The 7,504-nt window shown below is 36.1% G+C and overlaps 1 non-coding gene across 1 annotated transcript; it reads right to left on the bottom strand.

Annotated features, from left to right (window-relative positions):
* Window positions 1–360: 360 nt before the first annotated feature.
* LOC121207862 (small nucleolar RNA R71) lies at window positions 361–467 on the bottom strand. Its single transcript, XR_005902979.1, has one exon. It is a non-coding gene; the product is annotated as a small nucleolar RNA R71 (small nucleolar RNA).
* Window positions 468–7,504: the final 7,037 nt, after the last annotated feature.

Genomic DNA, 7,504 nt, shown 5'->3' with positions numbered 1-7,504 from the left:
TGTATGATTATGCTAAATCTAATTTAACAGGAACTGAATTGAGTATAGTTAGGCCTGCTATTGCTGCAATTAATTTTGAACTGAAACCTAACACGATTCAAATGATACAACAGTTTTGTTTAGTTTGATGGTTTGCAGGACGAGGATCCAAACACTCATTTGGTGAATTTTCTGGAGTTTTACGACACTTTTAAGATCAATGGCGTTTCTGACAATTCCATTCACCTTCGGTTCTTTCCCTTTTCGTTGAGGAACAAAGCTAAACAATGGTTGAACTCGTTACCACGAGGGTCAATCACTGCTTAGGAACAAATGACCGAAACATTCTTACTTAAACATTTTCCGCTGGCTAAAACGGTTAAATTGAAGAATGATTTCTTTTCTTTTGTGCAGATGGATCTAGAAACACTCTATGATGCATGGGAGAGATACAAGGATCTTTTGAGAAGGTGCCCTCACCATGGGTTACCACTCTGGCTACAGGTTCAAATTTTTCACGATGGCCTGAATCCTTCGACTAGACAGATAATTGATGCAGCTGCTGGTGGGACTATAATAATAAGACACCTGATGGGGCTTATGGATTTATAGAAGAGATGTCACTGAATAATTATAAGTGGCAAGTCATGAGGACAAAGCCAACGAAAGCAGTCGGCGCTTTTCACGTCGATTTGGTCACCATACTTTTGAATAGAAAAATTGATGGTTTACTTGGTTCTTCACAGGTTCACCAAGTAATGCAATGCAATGCAATGGAAGAGGACGAGCAGTTCAGAATACCGATTTTATTGCCACAATATGGAAAACGAGCAATTAAATTATATGGGTAATAATCCTCCACCTTAAAATAATCCTTATAGTAATACTTACAATGCAGGATGGAGGAACCACCCAAATTTCTCCTGGGGAGACCAAGGGAATCAGAGACCACCACCCCCTCCAAGCTTCCTACAACAACCTTACCAGCAAGAGAAAAAGCTGAATCTTGAGGAGGTGCCAAAATTTATTTCAGTAGCGGAAACCCATTTTCAGAACACTGAAATTGCACTTAAAAATCAGCAAGCATCGATCCAAGGGCTCGAGAATCAAATTGTACAGCTGGCTAAGATGATTTCAGAGAGACCACCAGGAAGTCTACCTACTAATGTCGAATCTAATCCAAAAGAGCATGTAAAAGCTGTTACACTAAGGAGTGGAAAAGTGTTAGCTGAATCTAAAAAGAAGCCACCACAAGAAGTTGACAAAAACAAAGGAGAGCAGGTAAAACCCGAAAACAATGACAATCCAATGCCAGAGGAATATAAACCACTAATCCCATATCCAGCAAAGTTGAAGAAAGACCGCATGGATGCCCAATTTGATAAATTTCTTGAACTTTTTAAACAACTGCATTTTAACTTACCTTTTGTTAAAGCTATATCACAGATGCCTACATATGCCAAATTTTTAAAGGAGCTTTTAACAAACAAAAGGAAGTTTGAAGACCTCTCTACAGTAGAACTTAATGAGGAGTGCTCAGCCATACTCCAAAATAAACTGCCAACCAAACTGAAAGATCTAGGAAGTTTTACTATTCCCTATTTAATTGGTAGTTTGAATGTTGATAAGGCACTAGTTGATTTAGGCGCTAGCATTAATTTCATGCCATATAAAATGTTTAAACAACTTGGTCTTGGGGAACCTAAACCCATTAGGATGAGTATTCAATTAGCTGATAGATCTGTTAAATATCCTAGAGGAATTATAGAGGACGTACTTGTAAAAGTAGATAAATTTATATTCCCTGTTGATTTTGTAGTGCTTGACATGGATGAGGATGTTGAAGTGCCTTTAATCTTAGGTCGTCCTTTTTTAGCCACTGCTAGGGCTGTTATTGATGTGGGTGAGTGTAACACCCCCACGCCCAAAACCGTCGCCGGAGTCGAGCTTGAGGGGTTACCGAACATAATTTATCAAATTAAGAACTTCAAATCATTTGTTTCTACGTTCACAGCTTTAAAGCTACCCGCGTCACAGTTACAAGAAAAATCATATCTCGAGTTAAAAAACTCAAAATCAAGATCTATAAATTTTCCCTAAATATAGACTCATATATATATTTACTAATTTTTTTCTAGAATTTTTGGTTGGGCCAATTAGTACAGTTTATTAGTTAAAGTCTCCCCTGTTTCAGGGTTCGACTGCTCTGACCTCTGTGTATTACGAATCAGATATATCTCTATACAGAATTTCAATGACTATTAAATTTGTTTCTCTTAAAACTATACTCAATAAGGAATCTGTACATATAAAGAAAAACTTCTAATTATTTTTGTAAAATTTATTATGAATTTTTAAAGTCAGAACAGGGGATCCAGAAATCACTCTGGCCCTATTTCGCAAAAGTTTAAATATCTCATAAAATATAATTTATATTCCTGTTTTGTTCAATCCATATGAAAATAGACTCATTAAGCTTCAATTTCATGACTTACTCATCATTTAGTTCCATTTATACTATTTTTAGTGATATTTCAAATTCATGTCATTGCTGCAGCAATATTCTGTTTTAAGGCAAGTTTCATCTTTCCATGAATTTTTATGAACTAGATAGCCTATTAAACTTCCATGATATCAAACATGATCTAAATTAGCCATCACCATGACTTATCAATATCAAACATTTTCTCAACCAAACATGGCCATATCATAAAATTATTTACACAAAATAGGTATATTGCTATACATGCCATACTTAAGTAGTTGTACAAGCCATTTACCAAGATAAAAGTCCTTTGGATAGTGTGATCGAACTTTCGACCTGTCCCGATTCCTGAGCCGGCTTGTTCAAAACTACAGTGAATGAAAAGGAAGGAGTAAGAATAAATGCTTAGTAAGTTCATATGTAAATAACAAGTAACATAACTATACAAATATAGTAAATAACTTTAGCATAGTATCACCAAAACATATATCACATTTCTAAACATCATTCATCATCTTCCACCTTATCGTTGTTGTATCTATTTTCAACCCGAGGGTTAAGAACATACCTGTCCAAAGTGTCCATTTCACAACACTTACCAAAACGTCGCTTGCATCTTAAGTGTTATTCCATTTCACCAGAAATTTCACCCGTTGAACACATCGGAATACAACTCAGATACACGGATAATTTGCACATAAGTGCCTCATATGTAATCAAGAAATCATGTAACCTGCCCCTAAGTGAACTCGGACTCAACTCAACGAGCTCGGGCGTTCGCATCCATAAGTGAACTCAGACTCAACTCAACGAGTTCGGACATTCGCATCCATAAGTGAACTCGGACTCAACTCAACGAGTTTGGATGCTCAACCATCCTAGTGACATGTCACTTGTATCCTAATCTATTCCTAAGGTTCAAACGGGCTTTTTCCCTCGATCTCACATTTGTCGTCTTCCATGGAATATCGGAACCGATACTCGGTAGCAATTCATATTTATCAAGTAGTAAACATAATTTGCATATTACTCAACATTAACCACAAAGCATAATATTTCACGATTAAAAATCAGCATATCATATAATTAACATTAATAACTTAAAAATAACAGTTATGCTACATTATTTACACATGAACTTACCTTGGTACCAAAATATAAAGATTTTGCAATTTAGTCCACAATCTTTTCTTTTCCTCGATCACGACTTGAATCTCATTTCTCTTGATTATGGAGCTTGGAAGCTGGAAACAAACCCTAGCTATGGAGAACCCTTGAAATTTCGGCCTAATGAAGAAGATGGACAAAAATTGGCTTTTAATTTTGTTTTTAATTCATTTTAATAACTAAATGACCAAAATACCCTTACTACTAAACTTTCCAAAAATTCCTTCCATGTCCTAATTTTGTCTATGAACTTAAAATTGGTCAAATTGCTATTTAAGACCTCCTCATTAATATTCCAAAACAATTTCATACTAAAAACTTCTAGAATGCAAGTTTTGCAACTTATTCGATTTAGTCCCTACTTTCAATTTAAGCACTTTAGGCATAGAATTTCATCACGAAATTTTCACACAATCATGCAATCATATCATAAACATCAAAATAATTGTAAAATAATTATTTCTATCTCGTATTTGTGGTCACAAAACCACTATTCCGATTAAGCCCTAATTCAAGATATTACAGTGAGGGTAAATTGGTACTTAGAGTAGGTGACGAAGAGATTATTTTTAAAATTTATGATGTCGTGAAATTTTTTAGGGAACAGAATGACTCATGTTATTTTATTAACTCTATTGATCATGCTACTCAAGATTCTTTTCAAGAAATCGTACATAAGGACACGACGGAACTATGTCTTGCCCAAGGAGAGGGGGAGGATGATGATTCTGAGATACGAACCAAACTAAATTCCAATGAAACCTCTCCAAGGCTAGTAGAATATAAGGGTATTAAGGTAAATGATGAACTTAAGTAAAAACCCTCTATTGAAGAACCTCCCAAACTGGAACTTAAACAATTATTGAATCACTTGGAATATACATTCCTTGGAAACAATTCTACATTACCGGTAATTATTGCATCTAACTTGCAACCCAAGGAGAAAGAGGAATTACTCCAAGTATTAAGAGAGCATAAAAGGGCCATAGCTTGGAAAATTTCTGACATTAAAAGGATCATCCCTTCTTTTTGCACCCACAAAATTTTAATGGAAGATGAATATAAGCCATGTGTGCAAGCCTAAAGAAGACTGAACCCCAATATGAAGGAAGTTGTTAAAGCTGAGGTAATTAAACTCCTAGATGCTGGAATTATTTATCCTATTTCTGACAGTTCTTGGGTAAGTCCAGTGCAGGTTGTTCCTAAGAAATGAGGCATGACTGTTGTAGCCAATGAGAAGAATGAATTATTCCCAACAAGGACAGTCATAGGTTGGAGAGTTTGCATTGACTATAGGAAGCTGAATGATGCCACAAGAAAAGATCACTTCCCCCTTCCATTCAATGACCAAATGTTAGAAAGATTATCAAAGCACATGCACTACTACTTCTTAGACGAACTCTCTAGCTATTTTTAAATCCCAATAGCTCTTGAAGATCAAGAAAAGACGACATTTACATGCCCATACGGTGCGTTTACTTATCGTAGAATATCTTTTGAATTATGTAATGCTCCTGCTACTTTTCAGCGTTGCATGATGGCCATTTTTGACGAACTCATAGAAGACATCATGGAGATATTTATGGATGATTTCTCAGTTTTCGATAACTCTTTCCATCTTTTCCTTAAAAATTTAAAATGAGTCTTAATAAGATGCGAGGAAACAAATCTTATGCTCAACTGGGAAAAATGTCACTTTATGGTTCAAGAAGGTATTGTGTTAGGACATAAAATTTCTAGTAAAGGGATTGAGGTTGATAAATCTAAAATTGAAGCCATTGAGAAACTACCTCCCCCTAAATCGGTTAAGGCTATTAGAAGCATTTTAGGACATGCTGGGTTTTATACAAGATTTATTAATGATTTTTCTAAAATAGCTAAGCCTTTGACTAAATTACTAGAAAAAGATGTGCCTTTTAATTTCGATCAGGAATGCTTAGAAGCATTTAATACTTTAAAGGATAAATTGACTAAAGCTCCAATTATAATTGCACTTGATTGGAACTTATCTTTCGAACTAATGTGCGATGCGAGTGATTTTGTAGTAGGAGCAGTTTTGGGACAGTGAAGAGACAAGCATTTTCAACCCATTTATTATGCTAGCAAAACTTTGACAGCCGTACAAGAAAACTACACCACCACGGAGAAAGAGCTGCTAGCTGTGATTTTTGCATTCGATAAATTTAGGCCATATCTAATATTGTCTAGAGTTGTCATTTATACTGACCATTCTGCTCTTCGCTACCTTTTAACTAAGATTGATGCAAAACCTCGACTTATTCGATGGATTCTGTTATTACAGGAATTTGACTTGGAGATTCAAGATAAGAAAAGAGCTGAAAATCTTGCAGCTGACCATCTTTCTAGGCTCGAAAATTCAAGTACTAAAGAGCCGGATGAAGTTGAAATAAATGATTCACTTGCTGAAGAACAATTTTTTTACTATATCTGATTCGGAGGTACCTTGGTTTGCAGACATTGCAAATTTTCAAGCCGCTAACATTATCTCAAAAGGGTTGAAACAACAGCAAAAGAAGCGATTCCTTACTGATGTGAAAAACTACTTTTGGAAAGGCCCTTTCCTTTTCCATATATGTGCAGATCAAGTCATTAGGAGATGCGTTACAAGGTCAGAAGTATTGAATATCTTGGAACATTGCCACTCAGGACCAACTAGAGGACATTACAGTGGAAATAGGACACATAAAATACTCGAATCAGGTTTTTATTGGCCCACACCTTTCAAGGACGCCAACAGGTATGTTGCTACTTATGATAAATGCTAATGAACAAGTATATCTCTAAACGTGACGAAATGCCCCAAACATACATGCTCTCGTGTGAAATATTTGATATATGGGGTATTGATTTCATGGGTCCATTCCCCAGCTCGTTTGGGAATAAATACATATTAGTAGTTGTCGATTATAGGTCTAAATGGGTGGAAGCCCAAGCTTTAACTACTAATGATGCTAGAGTGGTAGTACAATTCCTTAAGAAACTCTTCTCTCGATTTGGAACACCAAGAGCAATTATCAGTGATAAGGGTACTCATTTTTGTAATGCCCAATTTGATAAGACCCTTAAGAAATACAGAGTTCACCACAAAACAGCTACCCCCATCATCCTCAAACTAGTGGACAAGTCGAAGTAGCAAACCGAGAGCTCAAACGTATCCTAGAAAAGATAGTAGAATCAAACAAGAAGGATTGGGTGATTAAAGTAGATGATGCTTTATGGGCTTATAGAACTGCCTTTAAGACCCCCATAGGAACATCCCCTTACAGACTTATTTACAGAAAAAAGTTGTCACCTACCATTTGAGTTAGAACAGAAGGTATTCTGGGCTATAAAATTTCTAAACTTTGATCCTAAACTTGCAGGTAAAAATAGGTTGATGCAGTTGAAAGAGTTAGATTAGTGGCGAACCAATGCATATGAAAATTCATGCCTATACAAGGAAGCAATCAAGCACCGCCACGACGTTCGTTTAAGACAACGCAAGCAATTTGAAGTCGAAGATCTTGTCCTGTTATATAACTTGAGGTTCAAATTGTTCCCTGGGAAGCTTAAATCATGATGGTCAGGTTCTTTCGTAGTCCAAATTGTCTTTCCATATGGCACAGTAGAGGTAAGTCACCCATCACAAGGCACTTTCAAGGTAAATGGAGATTGCCTCAAACTCTACAACAGTGAGAATTTCAAAGATGATAGAGAGGAGCTACAGCTCCACAAACTTCCCTAAATATACCCACAAGGTAGAGTCGAGCTTAGACTCTAAATAAGCGCTTCTTGGGAGGCAACCCAAGCACTAACCTCACTAAATAGGGTTTAATTTTCTAACTGTTCATAGTTTAACTGCAGGAAATTTTG

The sequence above is a fragment of the Gossypium hirsutum genome, chromosome A01 (assembly GCF_007990345.1).
Source record: "Gossypium hirsutum isolate 1008001.06 chromosome A01, Gossypium_hirsutum_v2.1, whole genome shotgun sequence".
Taxonomy (NCBI): Eukaryota; Viridiplantae; Streptophyta; class Magnoliopsida; order Malvales; family Malvaceae; genus Gossypium; species Gossypium hirsutum.
Note: the sequence above shows the minus strand (reverse complement) of the source record. Positions and strands in the feature narration are given on the sequence as shown.